At 36.8% G+C, this 26,882-nt stretch overlaps 1 protein-coding gene across 2 annotated transcripts in view; it reads left to right on the top strand.

The window, feature by feature from the left end:
- LOC145665834 (uncharacterized) overlaps positions 1-26,882 on the top strand; it is a 75,878-nt gene that overhangs the window by 9,345 nt on the left and 39,651 nt on the right. The gene's annotated exons all lie outside the window — the stretch shown is intronic.

Genomic DNA, 26,882 nt, shown 5'->3' with positions numbered 1-26,882 from the left:
ACCAATAACTCAATTACACTGGAAATAGTGTTTACTATTATGCTTGCCAAAGCCACTCATACATTGGTAAAGTTTGTGTACATTTTAAAGTATATTCTAAACACACGAAGAAGACTACCTATCAAAAGTCGAAATGAGAAATTGCAGCAACAGGCAAAATATGTATAGAGAAGCAAGTGTTTGTTTTTGGATTAAAAGATCTAATGTATTTCATTCAATCAAACGTGTTCTTGTACGAATTACATCTGGAGAATTACATATAGTGTAACCAAACCTAAACCATCACTTAACTCAGTAAGACGTCCTTATTCCGTAGAAAATACGAAATTTCGATTTAGGGGGCGTTCAAAAATTTTGTGGCTCCTTGATCCAAGGTCCAATATATATTTATTTCAGTAATTTTCTTTTTGTACAGCTTATATCTGGAGAATTACATATAGTGTAGTCAAACCCAGACTATCGCTAAACTCAGTATGATGTCCTTATTCCGTAGAAAATACAATAAGTCGAGTTAGGGACCGTTCAAAACTTTTGTGGCCTCTGATCCAAGAACTTTATTGGTCAAGATCGCAATCTTTTGATTCTTCTTCTTCTTCTTCTTTTTTTTAATAATAATTCCTAAAATTCTTGTTGTCGTAGAAATCACTAACTATAGGTTGCAAATTCGAGGGAGTTCACCCTGAATCGACCTGCCACCGTAAAACAATCAAATTAACTAAACAAAAATGGAATATTACTGGAATATTAAATAAATAAATTCATCGAAATTGCAAATAAATTCATCATCGTGTTTCCATCAAACTGCAAAATTCCATATCTTAGATATGTTAAATTGCCATTAAAGCTGACTGCATTTTCAATATATCATGGATATCGAGTTGGGAAAATATACGGTAGCTGAAATCATTTTAAAGTAGCAACCAAGTAGCGATATTGGAGTAATTTAATTAATGTTTTATCAGTAAGAAGTTATCTGATTATAAACTAAGTTATCTGGAACTGCACCTTACTCACGTTCGTTGTTTCACATGGAGATTTTCGTTAGTTTAAATGTGATACAAGTCGACTGACCTACAAATAGGAAGAAAATATTAGTTAATAAAATAAGGAAGAAAAAGAAGAAAGTTAGAAAAATGAAGAAAGAATAGAAAAATATAATTAAAAGACATGTTAGATATATTAAGTATGAAGATAGGACAGTCGCATACTTACCGCTCATCTGAAGACATCTCCGAAAGATGCGTTGTGTAGAATCTACGTTGAATCTGTAAACGAATAGAAGAAATTAATAAATAAAATAATGAAATTAAAAGTAAATTAAACAACTAAAGGAAAACTAAAAGGTAAAAAAGTAACAAATGAAATATGATCGTATTCCAAAGTTACTACTGATCACATGATGGTGCTACTTTTCACCTAGACATTTAAACATAGAGATACTAACTATAATAATAATAATAATAATAATAATAATAATAATAATAATAATAATAAGAAGAAGAAGAAGAAGAAGAAGAAGAACGATGGATTTTTTATAGGTTCTGGCCTGGAAATGTTTCTTCCATGTTTCTCGACCTTTAGCTTCCTCTTTTAACTGCCAATATTTTCAAATGATGTTCTTCTTCTTAATTCTTGCTTTACTTTCGTCTTTCCTTCTATGGCGATATGAAAAAGACAATTTCTTCGCAAGATGTGTCCAATTGAATTGGCCTTCCTACGAAGGATGTTGGTTAAAAGCCTCCTCTTCTCTGCTATCCGTTTTAAAACATCTTTGTTTGTTATTCTTTCTCTGTATATTTTATCTTCTCCATTTTCCTTCAACACCACATTTCGAAACTCTAAATATTTCTCCTCTAACTTCTGTTATGTCCAAGTCTCCGAACCATACAGTCCAATACTTCATACATAGCACTGTGCTAGTTAAGAGTGACATTTTCTTGTTGAATGACTCTCTTGAATGCAATTCTTGATCTTATCTCTTTGTGCATTGTCTCTTGTCAAAATATTTGCCACATATTTAAAATGATTTTCAAGTACAATACTCTGATCCGTAAGAACGTGTTTCCACGGGATATTCTCATAACTTTTGATATTTCGATGTTTTGATTTTCATTTCACAGTTTTCCAGTGTCAACTATCTTGTCCATCTTTTCCTGTAGTTTTTCTTCGATTCTAGCTATAATAATTGTGTCATTCATATACCTGATCTTGTTAATGATCTGCCTCCAATTATGAAATTTCTCACTCCCATTAATGACTCCTTCTTTAACTATAACTAAAATTGATAAATAAATTAAAACTATCTTATACGTCAACAAATGAAATCCGAGTTAGGTTGAATGCAAACCATCTGCAATCAAACATCAGTAACGAATACCGGATGATAAATTATATAATTGTTGTTAAGCGTCAGAAATAACTTCTTCTTCTTCTTCTTCTTCTATGGCACTACAGCTCTTTGACGAGCCTTCGCCTCTGTCAGAATCTGCCTCCACTTCTTTCGGTCTGCCGCACTCGCCTTCCAGTTCTGTATTCCCATTTCCTTCATATCCTCTAGGACCGTGTCCCACCATCTCCTCCTTGGTCTGCCCATCGTTCTCTTTCCTTCGATGTTAGCGAAGAAGATTTTCTTCACTACTCTTTCTTCCCCCATTCTGACAATATGTCCCACCCATTGCAAACGGCTACGTTTGATGTGCGTTACTATGTCTACGTCGTCGTACTTATTGTAGAGTTCATTATTATATCTCATTCGGTATGCATTTTGGTCTACCTTCACACCTCCATATATTTTCCTTAAAATCTTCCTTTCAAAGTGCCCTAGTAGTTGCATTTCCTCTTTCCGTATAGTCCAGCATTCTGATCCATATGTTACTACGGGCCTGATTAATGTTCTGTATATCCTGTTTTTTGTAGTTTTAGAGATGAGATTTGATTTTAGTAGGGGCAGCAGTGCAAAATATGTTCTGTTTGCAGTGGTGATTTTTCTTTTGACTTCCTCACATTGGTCATTATTTGATGTGATTGTTGTTCCTAGGTAGATAAATTCATTCACTATTTCGAAGTTGTGTGATTCTATGTTTATGTGTGTCCCGATTCTTTTCAGATGTCCTGTGTTCTTAGATACGACTAGAAGTTTGGTTTTCCTTCATTTATTTCAAGTCCTACTTGTTTCGCTTCTTTCTCCAGGCCTGTAAACGCTACTTTTACTGCTTTCAGACTTCTTCCAATGATGTTAATATCGTCTGCATACCCTAGAATTTGATGGCTATTGGTCGTTAGGGTCCCTGTTCTTTTTATGCCTGATCGTCGTACTGTTGCTTCTAGTACCAGGTTAAATAGTATGGGGGCTAGTCCATCTCCCTGTCTGACACCTTTCTGCACTGGGAACGCTTCTGACATATCGCTTCCTATTTTCACTTGGGCTTTCGGTTCCTTTGTACTGATTTTGCATAACTGAACTAGCTTTCCGGGTATCCCTAATTCCTGGAGTGCATTCCACATTTGCTTCCTATTTATCTTGTCGTATGCTGTTCTGAAGTCTATGAATAAGTGATACGTGGTTATGTTTTTTTCCCAGAATTTTTCAAGTGTCTGTCGAATTGTGAATATTTGGTCCGTGGTTGATCGTCCTTTTCTAAAGCCACCCTGATATTCTCCTACCAGTGCTTCGTAGTATGCTTCCAGTCTATTGCGTATGATGGTTGTAAATATTTTATATGCTGTTGTGAGTAATGTGATTGCTCTGTAGTTATCACAGGATAGTTGGTCTTCTTTTTTATGTATGGGGTTTATTATCCCTGTTTTCCATTCTTCAGGTATGTCTCTCGGGTCATTCCAAATTTTGCAGATCAGTTTGTGTAGAGCAATCACTATTTCCTCTCCTCCTTTCTTAAGTAGCTCTGCCGCTATTGTGTCAGTTCCCTGTGCTTTGTTGTTTTTAGATTTTTTTATTGCTTCTTTAACCTCTTGAAGTGTTGGCGTCTCTGTTTGCATCTCTCTAGTTTCTTTGTTTTCGAAATTTGTCTGAGCTGTTTCATTTGGTTCATCCGGTTCGTCGTGAAAAGTTCTTTCGTAGTATCTAGACCACCGGTTCAGTATCTCCTCCTTGGAGTTTAGTATGCTGTTGCCTTCATCCCTGATTGCAGTGCAGTATGGCTTAAACCCTCTTTTTAGTTGCTTAACTTCCTTGTAAAAGAACCTTGTTTCCCCTCTATATCGTACGTTCTCAAGTTCTGCTATTTTGCTCTCTATACTGGATTTTTTCTTTTGTTGGAGTAGTTTTTTGGCTTTTCTCCTGGCTTCATTGTAAATTTCTTGTCTTTCCCTTGTTCTGTGAGTTAGCATGTTGTTCCTAGCTACATTCCGTTCCTTTATTGCTATCTCGCACTCGCTGTCAAACCAGTCGTTTCGTTGAGGTTTGTTCCTTTCTCCGATTGTTTCTTCTGCTGCTCTAACTATATTGTCTTTTATTGATGCCCATATATCGTTGACGTTTTGTTTTCCTGTCCATTGTGTTTCCTCCATATACTGAGTGACTTTGCTCCTATATTCGTTGACTCTTTGTTCATCCCTTAATTTCTCTATGTCCCACTTCTTGACTTGGTGCATGTTGGGCTTCCGTTGTGTGCTTATTTTTGTGTAGATACGGGTTACTACCAAATAGTGATCAGAGTCTATGTTAGCTCCTCTCCTTGTTTTCACGTCTTGTATATTGCAACTATGTCTGCTGTCTACTACAACATGGTCAATCTGATTTTCGGTCTTTCCGTCCGGTGATCTCCATGTTACCTTGTGTATTCTTTTATGTGGGAACCATGTGCTAGATATGGTCATGTTCTTTGAAGCTGCAAAGTCAATTAACCTTATGCCGTTGCCATTTGTTGTTTCATGCGCGCTATATTTCCCTATCACTGGGTAGAAACAGCTTTCTTTACCGATTTTTGCATTCATGTCACCAACAATTACTTTCATATCATATTTCGGACATTCGTCATATGCTTTTTCCAGCTGGCTATAGAACTCGTCCTTGACTCTATCATCCTTTTCTTCGGTTGGTGCGTGGGCTGTGATAATGGTTATGTTGTATGGATTTGCTCTTACTCTGATTTTACATATCCTGTCGCTGACTGGCGTGAAGCTAATTATTTTACTACGTATTTGACCCCTGACTATGAATCCCGTTCCAAATTCTTTCTTTTTGTTGTTTCCACTGAAATAGATGGTTTCCTTTTGTCTTTGGTGAATGCCTTTATTGTCCCATCTCATCTCTTGTATGACACATATGTCTATGTTATATTTCTGAATTTCGTTTGTTAGTTCTTGCAGGGCCCCCGGTCTATGTAGTGTTCTAACATTCCACGTACCGAGTACCAGTTCTTTGTCCTTTTTTCGTTTCCGGTCCGTCTTCCCCTTGATCCGTCCATTCCGAGGCGATTCTTCCGGTCTTCTAACAGTAGTTCTTTTTTTCAGGGGCCAGGTTGTCGGCCTGACGCCCAACCCTCAACCTGGAGGACCAGGCCCGACTTCTTCCGTCCCCTTACTTTCCACAGGGATTTTTTACCACAGAGGTTTTATACCCTGCCTCCGGTAAGGGTTAACAGCACCACCACTTGAAGGCGAAGTCGGACTTGGGTGAGAGAGGTGTGAGGCTTTATTTCAAAAACAGATCTGCCATTCGGTGCACTTCACCACCCGAGTAGGTGCCCAGAAATAACTTATTTACTTATATTGTGGCCAATAGACTTTTGAATTCTAAAGAAGACAAGAGAGTATTGATAGAATTGTAGTTCGTTTCCTTGCCTAATGTTATTACAGTTTATGTCATTGCATCAAATGTTTCGAAGGCAATCGTATGAAGTATGAAGATAGGGCAGTCGAATGTTTCGAAATTCATTCTAGCTAATAGCGTGGCATATAATTATTCAGCTTACGTTTAGGTTCACGGGCGTTTCTGGCGGGAGGGACAGGGGACGCGTCCCCCTGCAATAGTTTGAGTACGAGATAAAATGGATCAATGCTGAAAGTATTTAGATCTCTGTGGAAGAAATAAAAACATAGATAGAACACATGTCTGTTATTAAGCATCAAGTTGGTGTGATTAAAATGTTCTCCTGACGTGTGCCACTTTGAAAGAAAAATTCTTGGTTAGTCAAAGTAATCTCGGCTGCAGGCACACACTTTTATCATTGCTTAACAAACAGCAATTGGATTCCATGACGTAGAAGGGCTATAGAAGGGAAGGGAAGAATGTACAGAAAATTTCTCTGAGAATTAAGAAGGCAAATATACAATAGAAGTAAAGGTAACAAGAGATTTAAAAAAATAGAGAAATTTGAATATTACATATGAGGGTAAATTTCAGATGAATATTGTAGAAGGGTAGCCAGGGAGAACTACTGTGACAATATAGAAAGTAAAAATGGAAATGAGATTTTAATGAGCGAATTGCAGTTTAAGAATATGGAAAGAACACGTTGAGGGGACGGGTGACATCAAGAATAAACTGTATATTTTAGATATTAAAATGGAAAACGAAGTCAATGAGGATGGCTAATTGAATAAGTTCAAAAACATACAACGAGATGAAGAATGAAAAGGTAGATAATTTTTATCTTTTGAGTTTTATTAGTCTAAGAATACACAAGAAGAAGGAAAAAATATTCGAAATTTGCAATCAAATCAAGAGTGTCATCGTAAGACTTCTTTCACAAAGTTTTTGTTAGCTTAAAAAAAAAATGAAATATATGAGGACTATAAAATTACTCTGCTGCAAATGCGTTTAAAATCATTAAGTAGTAATTCATGTGTTTGGTCCAAAGTTATACACAACAGGAAAGTGATTGTACATAGTACCATTCCCGACATGGCACCTATGGGACATCCTGGGCATGTTAAACAGTATGTTCAGGAACGCATTAACAGCATGGGGAGCACGTTGATTTATAGGAGATAAAATGACTAATAAAATTACATTCGGATAAAATGGTTCTTACTGCAGAATCTAAAATTAAAATATGTCAAAGAACATAACGAAAGGCTCTGAATATAACATGAGATGATAATAAGTATGAAAAAGATTAAATCAGTGGTGGTTAGATTATTAAGGCAGTAACAGATGTTTCAGCAAAGAAGTAGAATAGATATCTATTTTCAATACCTAGGTAATACTGTATTATTAAGGAAGATATGAAATATGAACTTTAAATAGAAGCAACTAAAGAAATGGTGAAAGATCTTTAAGAAGATTATGATGAGAAGCATATCATGTGAGTTACTGAATGAAGAGATTTAGAAATTACTCAGATGAAAAATATTCCATAGTATAAGAAGAAGCAGAAGAAACGTGGCATTGCGAGAAGACAAAAAAAAACTTTAGTTCTCGAAATTTGTACTTTGAGATTAACGTAAAGCTTGGAAGAAAGAGTTAATGAGGGGCATTGGAAATAATGGGTGTGGAAAATGAAATTGGAAGTAATTAAAATATATTAAGATATTGTTGGAGAAGAAATTATATTCCGAATGACATGTAACTTAGGAGATATGGTGGAAGGAAACCGAAGAAGATAGAGAAATATTAAATTAATAGATAGTATTGAAAATACAATACGCATGTCAAGGCGAAGAAGTCACCTAGGAATCATATTGTATATAATCTTAAATTTTTGGAAGTCCCCTACCAGTGGTAAAAATAATTATGACGAATTGTGTTGTTAAAGGTAGAAAGAGGGGATCCCGTTAGTAAAGTAGACTGCAGTTTACTCAATTTTGATGTAACTTTACTTGGGATCTACTAGCACACCAGTCATCCCCGTTCCCCCAATTTTAACATGCCTGAGACGCCTATGTTAAGGTTCTAGGATTTCTGCCTCATGCTGTGACCCATGTTCCCTTATTTGAAACACTTGAATGCAAAATGGTGTAAATCCAAAACTGAAATTTTCCAGGAGAGAACTTTGAACTTCAAAATCTCATGTAAATCGCATAAAGAAAATATGATTCACTATCAGCATTATAAAAGAAACTTAATAATTATGTGAAGAGTGTGTTATTCACTATCAGCATTAGAAACGAAACTTAATAATTATGTGAAGAGAGTGTTATTCACTATCAGCATTAGAAACGAAACTTAATTATTATGTGAAGAGAGTGTTATTCACTATTAGCATTAGAAAAGAAAGCTCGTAATTATATTTTTGGTTGCAAACATAAAATAAATATGAATGCTTCAAGAGATATTAAATTTCAAAGTTCTCCACTAAAAAATTTCATTTTGGACCACTTGTTATTTAAGCAGTTCATACGTTTCAGCTCGGACCTTGTTTGTTTATTCCCTCGCAATCGCGCGCGGGAAATAGCGATTCTGTTTCTGGGCCAATCAGCTCTGTTCTTCGCGAGGAGCACACTGTTTAGTCGGAATGACTGCACCATCTTTAATTTCAACATAATTTAACATATTTACATTTCAACATATCAACATTTAACATTTCAACATATAACACCACCTTTAATTTCGTTATAACTCATCAACATTTTATACGTACTATACATTGTGGAGAACTTCTCACACATAAGAAAATAGAGGCAGTATTGTACACAAGGGTGTTGCAAATTCATAATGAAGACAAGCATAATTTATACCATTTACCTCACATTGCTAGTCGTTAAGTCTAGAAGGCTCAGGTGGGTAGGTAATGTAACCAGAATGGAAAAAAGTGGAAACGCTTTCAAGGTTTTGACTAGAAACTTAATCGAAAAACGGCCATTAGGAAGGCCAAGTCATAGATGGGAAGACAATATTGAAAAGGATCTCCTAGGAATAGAATTACAAAGTAGTTTATTTATTTATTTAGAAAACAACACAACAGGCTTAATGCCTAATTATAGTGTCGTATAATACATACATATACATATATACTTTTACCCGTACAATTAATCAATGCACTTCGAGTGTCAGGTACTCGGTAATAATCCTGTTTCTAAATACATATTCTGACATACTGAATATATCTAATACATCAGTTTTATGACTTAATTCATTGTAGGAGTCACACATTCTCCACAGCGGAGATTTATTGAGAATATTTGTTCGTGCCCTTTCACAGAAAAATATACCAGTATTCCCTGGTCTTGTTCTGCCTGTTGGAACGCTCAGATATATTTTCGTGAGTAGTTCTGGACAGTCAATTTTATTATTTAATACTTTATATAAAAATAGTAAATCAAACATCTTTCGTCGATTCGTCAACGTTAGGAAATTCAAACTCCTTACTAAGTCCACGTAGGGAATCTGTTTGGGATAGAAAGCTGTTTTCTTGTACGTAAGCATTTTTAGAAATTTAAATTGTATGTTTTCTATCGCTTGTAAGTATTTATTTATATTCGGTGTCCAAATAACGCACGCATATTCTAATCGGGACCTTACGTACAAATTATAAAGTTTAATGAATGTTGACTCGTTTCTAAACTCTTTACCCATTCTATAGATAAAACCGAGGTTTCTGAATGCAGCGTTAGAGATTGCATCAATGTGATGAGAGAAGGTCAATTTTGAATCAAAAATTACTCCTAAATCTTTAACTGAATTTGGTTTACACAGAGATATGCCATTAATTATATACAGATGATTGATGGGATTTTCTTTCCTTGAGAACGATAAAGACTTGCATTTAGAGATATTCAATGAAAGTTTATTTTTGGCACACCATTGCCCAACACCCTGCAAATCCTGCTCGAGTTGTGTGCAGTCATCTATTGTGCTTATTTTAGAATATAATTTGAGATCATCGGCAAACAACAGAAAGTGAGAGTTTTTAACATAGGTTGAGATATCATTAATTACAAGAAGAAATAATAGCGGACCTAAATGGGATCCTTGAGGAACACCTGATAATGTGGTAAATTTCATGGTAATATATCCCTTGTAAGAGACAGCTTGCTCTCGATCGCACAAGTAGGAAACGAAGTACTCTATTGATCGTTTAGAAAAATTGAAAGATACCAATTTCTGTAGTAGCACGTCATGGTCAACTCTGTCGAAAGCCTTACTGAAATCCGTATAAATGACGTCCACTTGACCGCCTTTGTCTAACTCTCTTGCTATGTAATCCGTTATTATTGCTATTTGGTCTAGGAATTAATTCGTGCGGGTGGACAAGAGATGGCGCAACGAACGGAGCGTCCCACAGTTCCGTGTATCCACACATGTGTTGCAAACCCCTGTCATCGCGTATCGTTCGTAGTATAGGGCAGTGGATTAAAGCGTCAACAACACCAGTTTGTAGTTAAGTGAACATGGCGCAATTTGTGCCTGATAAAGTGTTTTTGCGGGGTGTCCTGCTGCATTACTTTAACATGCAGAACAGTGCGACTGAAAGTCATCGTATTTTGGTGGAAGTGTATGGTGATCATGCTCTAGCTGAGCGAACGTGTCAGAAGTGGTTTGCACGGTTTAGAAGTGGTGATTTCGGCTTGGCAGACCAAGAGCGAGCTGGACAGCCAAAAAAATTTCAAGACGAAGAATTGACAGCATTGCTCGAGCAGGATTCGTGTCAAACGCAGGAACAACTTGCAGCAGCATTAGGCGTTGATCAAACAACAGTCTCCAAACGCTTGAAAGCCATGGGAATGATTCAAAAGATGTCACATTGGGTTCCACATGAATTGAAAGACAGAGACGTTGAAAGACGAAAAACCATTTGCGATTTGCTGCTTCAACGACAGAGCAGAAAGGGGTTTCTGCATCGAATTATTACGGGTGATGAGAAGTGGATCCATTACGAGAACCCTAAACGAAAAAAGGCCTGGGTGAAACCAGGTGAACCAGGTCCATCACAACCAAAACGAGATATTCACTGTGCAAAGGTTATGCTATGCATATGGTGGGATATGAAAGGTGTGGTGTACTATGATCTGCTGCAACCGGGTGAAACTATGAATGGAGAACGTTATCGACGACAATTAATGCGTTTGAAGCAAGCTCTGGCCAGAACACGACCAGAATGGGAGAACAGACATGATAAACTTATTGTTCAACATGATAACGCTCGCCCCATGTCGCAAAACCGGTCAAAACCTGTTTAGAAAATGTCGGATGGGAAGTTTTACCCCACCCGCCGTATTCACCAGACGTTGCTCCTTCGGACTACTACTTGTTCGATTGCATGAACAACGATTTGATTGGACAGCGGTTTACTTCTTCAGAAGATATCGAAACATGGGTCTCTGACTGGATCGCTTCCAAGGATGAGGACTTCTTTCGCCACGGAATCCGTACATTGCCTGACAGATGGGCGAAAGTGGTGGCTAGCGATGGACAATATTTTTCTTAAGGTATTTATGTATTTTGTGTTTGTACTACAGCTTCAATGTGTGCGTACCAACCGCACGAATTAATTCCTAGACCAAATAGATTGGTTGTTGTGGATTTATTCCTTAAAAATCCGTGTTGATGTTCAGATATGACAGGCTTAACATGGTTTAAAATTCTGTTGTATAATATGGTTTCAAGAACTTTTGCAAAGGGAGATTGGATGGCTACGGGTCTGAAGTTTCTCTATCTCATTCCTGTTTCCAGATTTAGGAATAGAGCAAATGAGACCTTCTCTCCATTTATTCGGAAATATATTGGTTTTAATGGACATATTAAAGATAATGTGGAGTGGATGCTTGAATATATCTAAACAGCCCTTCTACAGTGTCTCGTAGTGGATCTAGTTTGGCTAAGGATAGTTTTGTGGATGCAAAGCATTGAAACTTTGGGTTCCATATGCTATAGAATTAGTTAAACAATATGAAATAATTTGGCTCTAAACTTTAAATAATCAAATGAATATATATCTTTGCTCCCAAGAAAAAAAAATTGTATGAATATGTTGATACCCAACACTATGCAAAAGGGACAGGATATTGAGGATATTGTATAATATTTGCCACTCAAATTTAGTTTTGCAACGACTGTGTAACGAAGAACTTTTAGAAAATAATAAAAACTAACACTTTTAGTTTCTTCCTGGCCTTGAGAAAAACTGTAAAAAATAATCTATCCTCAAATTTTTCGGTTTTTCCCGACCCTTTATAGCAGTATAGCTTTGCCAAACGAAGGGTTCTTTTTTCCAGGTGGGGGGCGATCGGGGCAATCACCCCCCCCAAAAGAGGAAACTTTCTTATTGGAGCTCTTAAAAGTAGCTCTAAGTAGCAGTATTACAACCCACCGCCCCCTCCAGAGTCCGTCCTGGATCCGCCCCTGCTTTCTTCATGAGTTTCTAATAATGAGAAAGTCAGAAAACGTTAGACCTATTCCGCCTTATGGTATGGAGCTAATCACGCGTCAGAACGACTCTGCATAAGGCCCATTATCTTTATTACCATAGCTTTGAAAATCTGAATTCGGTTCAAAGGGGTCTATGGAGGTAAGCACCAGAGAAGAAAAGGAGTTGGAACTTTTGAAAAAAAAAATTATGCTTACTTCTTGCGGCACGGTATCGTTGAGGATGATCTCCAGTCATCACTATTGTCAAAGGATTGATCATTCTCATGTTTTATCAGTACGACACAACATTTCCGCATTACGGTAACTGTGTTCGTGACTATTTGGAAGAGCAGTTTCCAAACGCTTGTGGTCCGCAAGGTTCTGTGGAGTGGTCACCCTGTTTGTCTTATCTCACTCCGCTTGATTGCTACCTAAGTGGCAGGAACGTAGGCAGGGTATGAATGCTGGGAGGCTGGATCCCCCTAAAATATCCCGACTTTAATTTAATCTAATTTTACAAATTTGAATATACCTAATTTATCCCCATATTGAATTTACATACCCCCCGAAATAAATTCCTGTGTACGTGGTTAGTGTGTGAAGATGTTCAGACCCCGCATATGCTGTTAAAAATAAGGATTGTCAAGATATGTTTGAAGATAGAGGCAGTCATCGTCATATGTGCTCCAATATTTTCTCTCGTCCTTCTATTACAAACCTACAGAATTAATTTTACTCTTGTACAATCAGAAATAATATTAAATATAGGTTGGAGCTATCATTTCTGGGTTAAGTGCCGTATCGCCGGACCAATTTTAGGAAATTTACCGGGTCAATTGGAGAATTTATGTAAGTTTGTGAGGAGGAATGAGTGAAAATGAGATAAGTGAAATAGTAAAAGTTAAGAAAGTTGTTTTGGTTGGTTGTTTTTGATGTTCTAAGCGGCACAGTATGTGGAGGCGGAAGGACTATTTCGCGAAGAGGTACATTTCTTATGATATAGTAGCACGAAAGGCATGGCGTTGGGAAGAAGGAAAAGCATTTCGAGAGCTATTTAGCGGATTATTTATTTAAGCTAAAGAAACCCGAGGAAACGATTTTCTCCCTGAAATTGGGAAAGTTTAGAAGCCTCAGGATTAAAGGTAAGTGACTTCTAACTGAAGGGGAATTTATTTCTGCATAGTGTACAGAAGCTGTATTGTATGTTAACAGTGAAGCGTTGCAAGTATGAAACCATGACAAGTGCTATTGAAATTTTTATGACCGTCAAAACCACATGTTGTCACTACCCTCGGTTACGCGTATACCCACCGTCGCTGACGCGTCTGCTTCCTTCGGACGTACCCCCTCGCTCTGCTCGGGCCCCCTGCTGCACTCCTGCTCTGACTCGGTTAGGTAGCATTCGTGCTTTTAGTGGCCACCTAGCACAGGTTGGTTTGTTTTTGGACTGTAGTTTATATGCCCATAACGTAAAGTAACGTCATCAAACGTAACTTACTGTAATCTAGCAACATACAACCGAATGCAGTGCATTTTGGTGCTTTTTTTTTTCATTTTTCAAAGTGGTCCGGCGATACGGCACTAATGCCATCATTTCTTATACGTACCTCCAACCTATAGTTAATATTGTTTCTGACTGTACGTCATTCAACTTTTATTGTAGTAATGTTTTTTCACTTTTAGACTATGTATTATAAGATTTCTCAGCGAGATGATTTCAAGAACCCAAATAAGAGTGTGCAAATTAATAAATAAAGTTTTTTTTTTTTTTTTTTTAATTTAGAACAGTAAATTTGACATTCGATGAATCTACTCTTGGAATACTGAAGCCATTTCAAAAGAAAAAAAAAAAACATTTCTCTCCTTGGCTTAACATTTTTGCTATGATACCTGTGACAGACAGATGGACAAACGCAACAGCTCTATAATACACCCCATACCTATCCATAGCATAAAGACACTGGTCTATTAGGAAATGTAAAAACCTAGCATTCTAAGTTTTTAAAAAAAATCATTGTGTGCTTCTATCCCGAACCGGAATTTAATTAAATATATGTGTATCTAAACCAGTGGAGCGTTATATCAGGTTTTGCTTGAGAGAGACTTCATCGATATAACCAGAGTTCCACTTTTCTCCTTGGTATATTAGGTACTCAAGACGTGACAACTATCCCTTTTGCCTCTTAAATGACATCCTGGGATTAAAATGGTCGTACAGCACCTAATGATTTTGTTTTTGTTTGTTTGTTTACTGTCGTGACTTATTCGTACAAAGTAAGAAATGTTCAATTGTCAAAGGACAGTTTATTCTATACTAGCTAAAATGCTCTTTCTTCCCACGGAAAGAATATATTTATGAAGAGCATTTGAAACCCTTCTCTCCTAGGATATGTATTTCAATGAAAACGTATTTCAATGATGACAAAAAGGAATTGTAAGATAATATATTTTCAGCTTACTTTTTTAAAACCCTATATCCATTTAGAATACACCTTTTGATCAAAATGATGTGACAAAAATCCAGCGTGAGATAAGATACCAACTATTATATTCCAAAATTCATTTCGAATAGGTCAGTCGTTTCCGCGTGATGTCATCACAAACAACAACAGTTGATGTCCATTTCAATGTGGAGAAGAAAATATAGAAAATAATTTCACTTACCCCTCCCCCTTCACGGGAAATTTTAGAACACTATGCAACACGCTTATGTTTACTGAGGACTTTTATACATCGAGTTTAATCTTCCTAACTTGAGGATTTCATGACATAATCCATTTTCCGCATAAATTTTGACCCCCACATATTCCCCTTATGATACTGACCCTAATCAAACTCGCACAGGCGCGCACCCAGAAATGTTTGCCAGGAAGGGTCCAATACGTCTATGTACTCGTAATATTGAACCTCCTTATTCTCCACCCGAGAAGATGATAAGTAATTGTTAATTACTGCCACCCATATTTTTAGAAAAGATGATAGAACTAGATTATTTTTATACTAACAAGTAAGAAAACAGAGTATAGATAAGGTGTATAAAATAAAATCTTTACCCTACATCAATCATTTCTCTGTTAAACAAAGATAGTTTTGTTAAGAAAGTCTACAAATGTTAGTTGAGTTACGAAATTTTGGAGAGTGTCCGGACCTAGTAGATTCCCAAGGGTGCACTCCAGCAACAACATAGCTTGGGTTAGGTGCCAAATTATGTTCAAAAATCAATTTCAGACTTTTCAGTAATTTCGCATTGATGCGATCACAAATATTAGAGAACGCACTCTTTCAATATAACATTTTATAAGACATACAGGGTGTTGCAAAAATTTGGTATAATATTTTGGGAATAGCTCATATCAAATTTAAAAAAAAAAAAAAAAAAAAAAAAGTTCACATGGACCTTGGTCGGAAGTGCATAATTTCTTAGTTATAGCGTGCCGAAAACGTAAAATAATAATAATAATAATAATAATAATAATAATAATAATAATAATAATAATAATAATAATAATAACTTTAAAGATTCATAGTTTCACTACTATAGGACCGATCGCAATCGGGTCAAGACATCACTGAGAAACGGGATACGGACAAAATCTCGCGGCCGAAACATCGCCGCCCAAAATCTCGCCGGCCAAAACCTCGCGGGACAAAATCTTGCCGGGCCAAAACCTCGCGTGGCCAAAACCTCGCCGCCCAAAACCTCGCGTGGCCAAAACCTCGCCGCCCAAAACCTCGCGGGACAAAATCTCGCCGGGCCAAAACCTCGCGTGGCCAAAACCTCGCCGCCCAAAACCTCGCGAGACAAAATCTCGCCGGGCCAAAACCTCGCCACCCAAAATCTCGCCGGGCCAAAACCTCGCCGCGAATGAAAGTTTTCTTTAAAATTTACCCAATGTGTTTCTTAATATGCAATTCCACATTACAAATAATAATAATAATAATAATAATAATAATAATAATAATAATAAGAAGAAGAAGAAGAAGAAGAAGAAGAAGAAGAAGGTACAAAACATCGTGTGCGTGGGCTTTCTCGGGTTATTCCCGTTTCCTCCCACTTTTTTTATTCGATCATTTCCTTCATCCTGGTCATCTACGTCTCCTTTAACCTATAGGACATAATCAAGGGACGTCGTAAAAACTCATATATTATTTCATATTTTCATAAATATTATTAGATTTTTGTTAAAATTTTAAGTTTTTGGATGTTCCAAACTTCACGAAACTAACCTCGTTAGTTGCCATTACTTTCCTTATGCAGACTTTCTTTCCCTCTAACCAGTTTAAAAACATCCTGTCGCCCTACCTTCACATTGAAATCCTCTAATACAGAAATAGAATTTTCATATGGTATCGCGGGACTTGGTCAAATACCCGTGATACTTCTTCTGAAACAGCGTCTTTTATACCGTCATCCTTATCATCTGTTGGAACATTTACATTTTGGTCAGGCGAGATTTTGGGTATGGCGATATTTTGGGGCGCGAGGTTTTGGCCCGGCGAGATTTTGTCCCGCGAGGTTTTGGGTGGCGAGGTTTTGGCCAGGCGAGGTTTCGGCCTGGCGAGATTTTGGGCCGCGAGGTTTTGGGAGGCGAGGTTGTCGCCGCGAGGTTCTGGCCGCGAGGTTTTGTACCCAAACCCTGAGAAACTAGTATGTGAACTATCCAAATATCCATGTTTCAGAACCTTCGGTACTTGCAATCATTTTTAGAGAGGCTGTTGGTGTGCAAATCTGGAGCATTCTTAAACATGGTTATTTGGATAGTTCACATACCAGTTCCTCAGTGATGTCTTGACCTGACTATGATAGGTCCCACAGTAGTGGAGCTATGATCTTTTAAAGTTGATTTGTTTCATGTTTGCGGCACCCTATAACTCCGAAACTATCCACATTTGAGCATAGGTCCATATGAATTTTTTTTCTTATTTTGAAGTCACACATTTTGGGGCTAAACTGCCGCAGATAGCGCCCCGGATAAAACTAACATGAATATGTTTTCGACTTCGTATTACAAATTACCTGTTGTTACTTTCATATATTTTACCTACAATTACCTCTGTTTCGTTTCTGTCCATTACTATTCACTATTATATTTTGCTTTTCTCTACAACAGTATAGTATTACTGTGCAAAATTAGTACCTTGGACCTGTTACGTATTGCAAAGTACACACTACTCCTTAATAACTAAAACAATGCTACCGATTAAATATCATGTCTTTCAAAGGCAAAGGGTGAGATTAAATTTACATTGAAGTTGCATCACTCGAGCGTGACGTAATGTCATGTGGTATTTAGTCCACTTTCCACACACAACTTTATCGATAAAAAAGTGATTTACTTACGTTAGAAAATATAGCTGAGGAAGCGTCAGCGAGCGAAGGTGGTTTGAAGCCCTACAGGGCTCATTTTGTTTCACCTTGACCACCATGATAATGCAGCACCATACATATCCTAAGTTAGTTAACACGCAGTGGGTTTGAAACACTGTTAGATTATGCTCTACTGCCACCACACCTCATATCGCATCAATCCGCGAACACATACAGTCCACAATTTAACTTACGTTTTCTCCCTTATTAATCACCAATGTAATAATCTTTCTAACATTTGTTAATCTCATTACCACCTTTAGACTGATTCTGTTCATTTCTTAGTAAATTTTGTATTTCGGAGCCGTCATCTGCAGCAGTTAACCCCATTTTTATAACATCCTGTATAAGTCTTATAAAATGTCTCCTACCCCGTAAAACGGGAATTTTCATGAACCGAGACACTTGTCTGTTTATTTGTAATGAGGGCGTTTATATACCGAGTTTCACCTTGGTAATTTGACAGGCTCATGAGATATTAAATTTTTCCTCATAAGTTGTGGACCCCAACCCCCCGCTCGCCCCTTTAGAATATGTATTTTGATCAAATTAACACGATAAAAATCCAGTTCGAGGTAGGCGATGACTATATTCTAAATATGATTTCAAACGGTTCAGTGATTAGAGAACTCATAAGAACAGTTTCATTTTTAGATAATAGACTTGCAATTTCTTTTGCTCCATTAGCCATAAAAATGAACAATCTTTGCCACGATTACTGATTTTTTTTTGTTTGTTTTTAAAGATCTCTTCAAATACTTGGAAAAATAAATCACCATGACAAGCAGTGTTCAATTTTAGACGAGCTTATGAAGTAAAACGAATCACAAATATCTGAACAAATCTCCTTTCTACAAGTCGAGATGTCACTATATTTCGATGCCTCAATAGAAATAAAGATTTTAAACATTACTTATTTCTGGAGGAGAAACATTTAAAAACTAATAGTTCTTTTTATTTTACTGTAACGATACTTGGTGTTCAACAAAACCAGGAAACGTACTGAACATACCGATATTTTAGCCACAAATGCCGCAATTTCACACCGCCAGCTAGTTAATTTAAATCCTTGGAGGTTTTGTTGTTAGAAATTCATTTACGTTTTAGTCCATTAACAATTAAACTATTAGTTTCAAATGAAGAGAATCATAATACTGTAAAAATGATCACGTCTAGAAGCTTCAATTTCATGCGGTAGGTGTCAACCGCTAGAGCAGAGCGCAAAATTTCCGGTCGCCAGATCGCCATTGGTGACAGGGAAATTTAGAGCTGGCGATCAGTGTTTAGTAGAAATGGTTCCTGTCTAACTCGCAGAGCTGCGCAGTTTCTGTTTCGCACGAAAATAATTGCCATTGAGTGAGAGAAAACACGGAATATGAAATCGTTACAACGAACATGGAAAGTGAAATCTTCACAATGTTGTAATTTACCCTTCCTTACTGGATGATTTGCTCAACTGATACTTCAGTGCAGAGAGAGAGTTACACAAACATGAAGTCTCAAAGTAAGATATTTTTTAACATGTAAAAGAATTGCCCAATTCAAAATTGATTATCCGGAATCTAATTGTCTGATTTTAAAATTTTATGCCCTGATGTAATCTATTTCTTCATCAAATCAGAGGCCGGGGGAAGGGGGATCGGGGCGACCTCTCATAATTTGTACGTGAGAGATACTGGCGACTATCATTTTTGGATCGGCGAGAGCGTCTAACTTTGAAATTTTGCGCCCTGCGCTAGAGGATATGCCTCCATCTAACGGCGCGAGGTGTAACTTCCAGCATTCTGAAACTATACACCTTTGTTTCAATAGTAGAACGGGAATACAGATACCCACTGTTAAAGTTACAGTTACGTGTTAAAATGTTAATGGGTTGTCTCCATTACTGCAATCGGTGGAGATAATTGCATTAGCTGTTTCGTACTGAAATCAAAATTCAAGAATTTACTTTCGTTCAAGGATTATCGTATGGACTAATGAATGCTCGGACGTACTAAACATTACAATGTTACAAAACTCACTAGCGTGATGCTAATAATAATAGGAGGAGGATGAGGAGGAAGTTGTCTTAGAACACATGACTATACCTAACTATACTTTCGTCGCTGTTATTACCGGCCTTGCCCAATCCACTTGTTTACCGTCGCTGAGCTGGAAGCACGTAGATTTAAAGCTGCGTTGCAATTTAGCGCACTTTCCTGAAATTCCACAGCTGTACAGCTTTTGTTTATTGGTGCGACGTGGCAACAGCCGAATGCTTTCAAGGACATGAAGTCATCAGCAGCCAATGACAAGCGAGCTGTCTTCTGCTTTAGATAATAGTGCTACTTGATTGGAGGACGGTTGTACTCCGCCACGACTATAGTTAATAGGAGAAACCACCATTATCAACAAACTCAGACCAGCTGCACTAATGGAAACTTTATAAGTAAGTGTTGGCAGTAGTATTAGGACGAAAAGTTATTCACTCTTAATCATGTGTTTTGATGTTGAGACGGAGTTGCTTAGCTTAATCTGTATAACACAAACTGTATAACAATGTAGTAGCACATTATTGGATCATTTTGAAAACTTAGAGATTTGACTGATTTGTACTATCCTTCAGTGGATATAACAGAAGCATTATGAAATCTTTGTATGAGGTGAAACTGTGTCCATTTCTGAGAATTCTAAGTTAGCCTGGAGGAAAAAGAGCAAGTTAATAAAGAGTAAACAGAAACACGCTAGTTGTTCATTGGGTAATATCATTGTTATATTACAATTCTTTACTGTCCATATGTTACTAACATATCAATTGATTTATCCAAGTTTAATTTTCAACAATCAGAAATGAAATGAAATGAAATCTTTTAAGTTTACGTCCCACGGTTATGCCGGTTAGGCTAAAGAAGACGGTGATGATGAGGAATGAATGAAATGGTGGGATGAAGAAAGTGAGAGGTAACAGGAGAACCCCAACGAAACCCACACATACGGTGTTTGTCCACCACAAAGTTCACTTGGCGGAGACTGGGGATGGAACCCGGAACCCCAAGCACGAGAGGTGAACGCTCTACCACTGAGCCACCGCGGCCCCAGTTTTCAACAATCAGTTCAATGATCATATTACACATGTTCCGAAATACCGATAGATATTACGGTACCAAATTCATTTAATGCATATTATTATCTACAAGCACTATGATATAAAAGATTAGAAAGGACTCACTTGTCATCAGCCAGGCCACAGCAACTACAGCTAGAAATGTGAAATTGGACAGCATCCTGATTTTATTACAAAAGTAAGCAATAAGAAAGGAGTTTTTGAAACATATTTTAATGGGGAATAAAGATGGAATTATTATTATTATTATTATTATTATTATTATATTTTTATTTATTTATTTTCACTTATTCATTTTTATTTATTTATTTATTTGACAAAATAGGATATCTTATTATTGTACTTGGAATACAAACTCCAGAGGCGGATCTAGAAGATAAAAACGGGGGGGGGAGCAGCCAGAAACTGTAGTAGGTATATGATGAGTTTACTATAAACTTTCAAAAATATATAAATAATAGTTTAAATTATTTCTGTCATTCAAAAAAAAAAAAAACTGGGGGCTAGGCTCCTCCAGTGGGTTGTCATACTGTTACTTTTAATGGTTCCAAACTTTGGGACGGCTTATATATATATATATATATATATATATATATATATATATATATATATATATATATATATATATATATTATATATATAAAATAAGAAAGTTTCTTCTTCTAGGGGGACAATCGCCCCATGGATCCTCCCCTGTAGCTAAGGTGGGAAATGAAGGAGAGTTGCAGCGTGCCAAACAGTTTACGCGCTCGACAAACACAAAAATGATTGACAGGTAACGGGTAAGAAATAAATTGTGCTCCCGTAGAGTACGTTCTGCCAATTATTAAACTAAGTCTTGGTGGCGCCATCTACATTATTTCTGGTGGGAATGCAAGAGCTGAAACCGTCTTTTATTCATATATATAATACATATTGAAATTTTATTTAACGTTTTGTCCTAGTCGTTTCTACAGAAGAAGTCTTACCTTAGCAGCTAAAAGGATATTGTACGTGCAGCTAGCCTGCATTCTAAAACACTAAAAAATTAAAAAATAAAAATGGGAATGCATTTTGCACGTGCATATTTTTTTTCTCCTCCGCTCTCTTGCATGGAACTAACTTATTAGTCCAGTGAAGGGAACCTTGTAGTTCGCTGTGGGTCACTCACAAGGTCAAACGCCGTAGTTGACCTCTTCCGGTGACCCATTGAATAAGCCAATAACTATTTCTCCCTTTTCAATACGTCAACTCATATTAAAGTTGTTTCCTCTTGCTTTCTTTTGCTGTTTTCATTCCTTTCATCTCTCTCTCTCTCTCTCTCTCTCTCTGGTCTTCTAAAAGGATTTGTGTTGTGCTCTGTTATGTGTGTGTGTGTGTGTGTCGTTTAAAAATCGTGCTTTACTATAGCGTCGTTAAAGGATTACTACCCCTTTTATATTAGAGTCTGAGACTTTTTAACTGCGAGGTTTTTCTGCCCAATTTATCGTGAACAAACATATTGATCAATTAGTTTCAAGTTATTCTGTGTTGGTAATTTACGTATGCTCTCGTTTGTAATGATATCATGGATATTAATGCGTTCTGCTCGTTTTCTCCGACACATACTTCTGTTGATATCAGTCAATGATTTAAAAAAGTAATGTTTTTTTTTCTCCTCCAAGGTAAAAAAAAATTAATAACCTAACAGCATTATAACTTTTCACGTGTGCTGCTCCATTGTGTTGCTTCTGCAGTATCGTAACGGAATGGTAGAATTTTTTTAGGAGCACCAATGTAATTTTCTGCTAGATGCATCTGATATACGAGGGTCGGTTCATAATAAAATGTGGCTTTCTCCATTTTTTACTTTTAGCGTGAATTTTTGAGTGAGCTAGCTTACTAGATATATATGCTAACTCCATAACCAATTGATTAGCTTTTCACGCTACTTTTTTTTTTATCACTGAAGCTGTGAAACAGGACCTATTGTTTAAAGTAAGATTTGGGTTACGGTTTGTATCTTACAGAGGACCTCACTGGGGATCGAACTTGGGAACATGCGCCTAGGAAGCACGTGTGTTAGCTATTGGGTACGAAGGCATACTATACGCGGTTGAAAACAAAGAGTCTTTTTAAAATGTAGCCCTCTTTCGAGACTGGGCTTGGGGGCTTAGGGCCCCGAGCCTCCAGGTGGACATGGGTCTCCACTCATCAAAATCGTAACTGGCTATCTAAAAAGAATCATGAAGATACAATCATCATCATAAAATAAAATATGGCCAAAAATATGAAACTTATTCCTTTAACTTTCCTACTGTACTTGCACAAAAATGTATTAGGTGAAGCCAGCAGGGGCCACTTTTTTTTTTCTAGTTCCGGCTCTCCAGATGGGTTAATCCAGCCCTACCAAGGAACGAGTAGAAACTAGCTTTTACACCTTCCATACTTTGGCATATATGGGAGATTATGTAGTTACCATCAGGTTTCCTCTTCGTATTTCCACGGGTATCCATTTTACAGAATCGGGATAACCACTGAGCAGAATTCGAAACAGGAATTAGTCCCTGGGATTGATTCATGAATTCCCACTTGGTAGGTAGACTCTATAACAACTGCGCCACTGTGACTCTAGATCAAATGTGTATCTGAAGTTCATTTTATAGCGATGTTAAGGTCTAAAAGAGTCATATTCTATAAACTAAAATTAAGTATAACTTACTCTACCAGTATTGGATGCCCAATGGACACGCACGGATATTTCAAATACAAAAATGTCCTCTGAATGAGCTTCATTTGGATATTGACAGGTATCCAAGTAAAATTTTAAATCTCGAAAATCAATCCTATTTTATCCCGTGAATGAAAGCCTTTATTTTTAAGTGCACTCATTGGTAGGGTGACCAGGTCTGAAAAAAAATAAATAAGGAAACACTCAACAAACTGGCATAATTTGACAGTTCACCTATATATTAGTCATTGTTAGACTGTTATTGCTGTCAGTAAGGAAGAAGTTCCTAGCTTTTCAAAATAGCCACATTTTTTTATCTATTTAACATTTTGGATAAATAAAGTGGGTGGATGGCCACATGGAGGGGTGAATGACCTAATTCGGCTCTATGTATTCCACACTTAGCCCAGTAAAAATTTCAGTAGCTTCATCTGGATCTATTGTAAGTTGGAGTGATCAGACGCCCCTTTTCCTCTTTTTCTTTGTTTTCCAGAAAGTCGTTCTATGTACCGAGAAAGTGCAAACAAGACGCAAAATGCTCTCTTTTTAAGTAGCCCTATATACATAAAAATTGTGTAAAATACTTCTATATCTTTTGAACAGATGGCATTCTAGTAAACTCCAATGTTTCGATATTTGATAAACCTTCCGCGGCAGCGTTGTCAATTTAGTGTGTTTTTTTCACCAAATCTAGTGGTTTTTCAATGTTTGTTTAGTGGGGAAATTTTTGGTGTTGTGACTAGTTGGAAAATCTAGTGAATCATGAACTATTTTTGGCGAAAATCTATTGGATTTTTAAGAGTGAACTGGACGTCTGATAAATAAAATAAAGTCCTACTCATCGATACCACCTCTACTGTTTTCAACCAGAGATACCATATTACTAATAATGTTAGATAGACAAACCGATTATCGTAGACAAGCCGATTTCCATAGACAAACTGAGCAACTCCTTGTTAGAATCTCACCTGATGCAAAAAGAAGAGGGAGGGGGGATAGAAAAGAATAAATTTTGACTTTAACGGCCTCCGCGATGATTCTGATCCGTGTAGCATGGAGGCGAGTCCTGCTTTTCCTTTAAAAAAAAAAAAAAAAAAAAACGAAAAAAAAGAAAGGTGTTAACCTGTTCGATGTACGAATTTTGTTTGTAATTAAACTTAGTTCAAAGGTAAAGAAAAAAAGAAAAAAAAGAATGTAAAAAGAAAGAAAGTAGAGGCAGATCTAGAAAGTAAAAGCTGGGAGCAGCAACGAGAACACAGACTATGATAGGTATATCATGAGTTTACTATAAACTTTCAAAAATATATAAATAATGCCTTGAATAATTTTAGGTACCAAAGGAACTGGAGAACCTAGGCCCCCCAGTCCAGGGCTAGATCCGCCTCTGTAAGAAAGAAAAAAAGAAAACTCAAAGGAAAATCAAGATTAGCTGATCTCTCGCGTTATGATGTCCAGGGATTGTGGCAGCTGTAAAATAAGCACTTTAATGAATTCGTAAGTTGAATGACGCTGTACAGATAATCCAAATGTAATAATCAGAATGAATAATCATAGCCTATATATCAAAGGAGACGCAGGCACGTCATTTCGGGTGGGCAAAGGAAATCTCTTCCCCTCTGAGTTTGGGATATTTATATAAATTTTAATCAATAATATAGTAGTATTACTAACTAACTAACTCTATGGCCTGTGGAACCCGGAGATTCAATGCCGCATTCAGAAAAGCTCTCCACTGACTTCTATCCTTAGCCAATTGGATCCAGTTTCTACTTTGTATTCTTAATCTGCGAGATCCATCTTAATATTGTCCTCCATCTGCGCCTACACTGAGTAAAAAAAAAATTGTAGGTGGCGTACTTAAAAAGATAGGTTACAGGCGTAATTCCTGTAGTTTTTCGACTTAACGTATAGCAAACATATAACTGAAAACGCATGTTTTATAATACTTTCTGTATAAGTGTTCCATCTATACGTACTTTCCGTATGAAACAATGTAGGCGGTCAGGATCTGACATACAAATGGACGGATATAACATATAGCTGACGAAGGTAACAAAAGTATATGTATGTGATATACGGAAAACTGTTAGATGTCAGACATCCTGCAACGGCATGATGTAACATCTAAGGGCAGTACCTATGTAGCATACGGATAACGTATGCTCCGTACTGATTTCTATAGTAAGCAAGAGGATACTGCATATTTGTATATACAATATACCGCTGTCCGGAGAACGATTTTTCTCTGTGTAGCTATTCCTAAAGGTCGTTTTCCGATTGGTCTTCCAGTTAAGACTATGAAAGCGTTCCCACTTTCTTCCATCCTAGCTACATGACTTGCCCACCTGAGCCTCCTAAATTTGGTGACCCTAACAATGTTTGGTAAACCGTATAAATTATGCAGTTCCTCGTTATGAAGTTTCCCCATTTCCGTTTTTCTTGGGTCCGAATATTCGCCTCAGAATCTTGTCTTCAAATTCTTTTGAGTCTACGTTTTTCCCCCAGAAGTAAGCGACCATGTTTCGCAACCATAGAGACCAAAAGGCATGATTATCGCTTTATACATTTTAAGCTTCAAATTCTCGACATTATTTGCGAAGATTGATATTAGTGCTGTTAAAATTATTCTAATAAATACTGTGCTGTTATTCGAATATTCGCACAATTATACGAATACTTACTCGTTATCCAAACAATTGTTCGAATAATTTACTCCTTATCCGAATAAACAATTTCCAAATAATGAATATTGTTCGAATATTCTAATAAACAACGAATATTCAAAGAATATATTGTTCGAAACATTTCAAATTTTAACACCAATAATTAATATGGTTTGTGTCAATAAGGTTAGGATATCGTTGCCTTTATCAATCTTCATAAAATCTTCACTGATCAGGCCCACACCCATATTTTGTTGGGAGGGGTCCTAACTTTTAGGGGTATCCAATATTACAACCCACTACATGTATGTAATATTAAAGGTATTATCCTGGACCCAAAAGGACGATAAATAATTATAAAATACTTCCACCTATATTTTCAGAAAAAAATATACAATTGAAGATTGTTTTTATAAGAGAAAGAGTACAAATGAAGTGTAAGATAAATTTGCATGCTACATCAATCATTTCTCTGTTCAACAAGTATAGTTTTATGTATGTTTACATAAAGTATACAAATGTATGTTAAGAAAGTTTTTAGAGGGCCGGATCCAGTGGACACCCCCCGTGGATGCTCCCCTGTCACTGATATTAGTTATATCAAGTTCACGCATACCGAATTGATATTGTCTATATACTTGGAGAAAATTTAAACCAAATAAGTTATTTTAATAAGTTCTTGCTGAATATTTTACGGGTAGCAAATAACATTTTAAAAACAGGTTATGAGATAAGGTTCGGTCATCTAGTGAACAGTGGGGGATCTAGATTGAAAAAAACTAAAGGGGGGGGCAGCAGCCAGAATCGAG

This window comes from Thermobia domestica, chromosome 12 (genome assembly GCF_964235325.1).
Source record: "Thermobia domestica chromosome 12, izTheDome1.hap1.1, whole genome shotgun sequence".
In the NCBI taxonomy this organism is placed as follows: domain Eukaryota; kingdom Metazoa; phylum Arthropoda; class Insecta; order Zygentoma; family Lepismatidae; genus Thermobia; species Thermobia domestica.
Note: the sequence above shows the minus strand (reverse complement) of the source record. Positions and strands in the feature narration are given on the sequence as shown.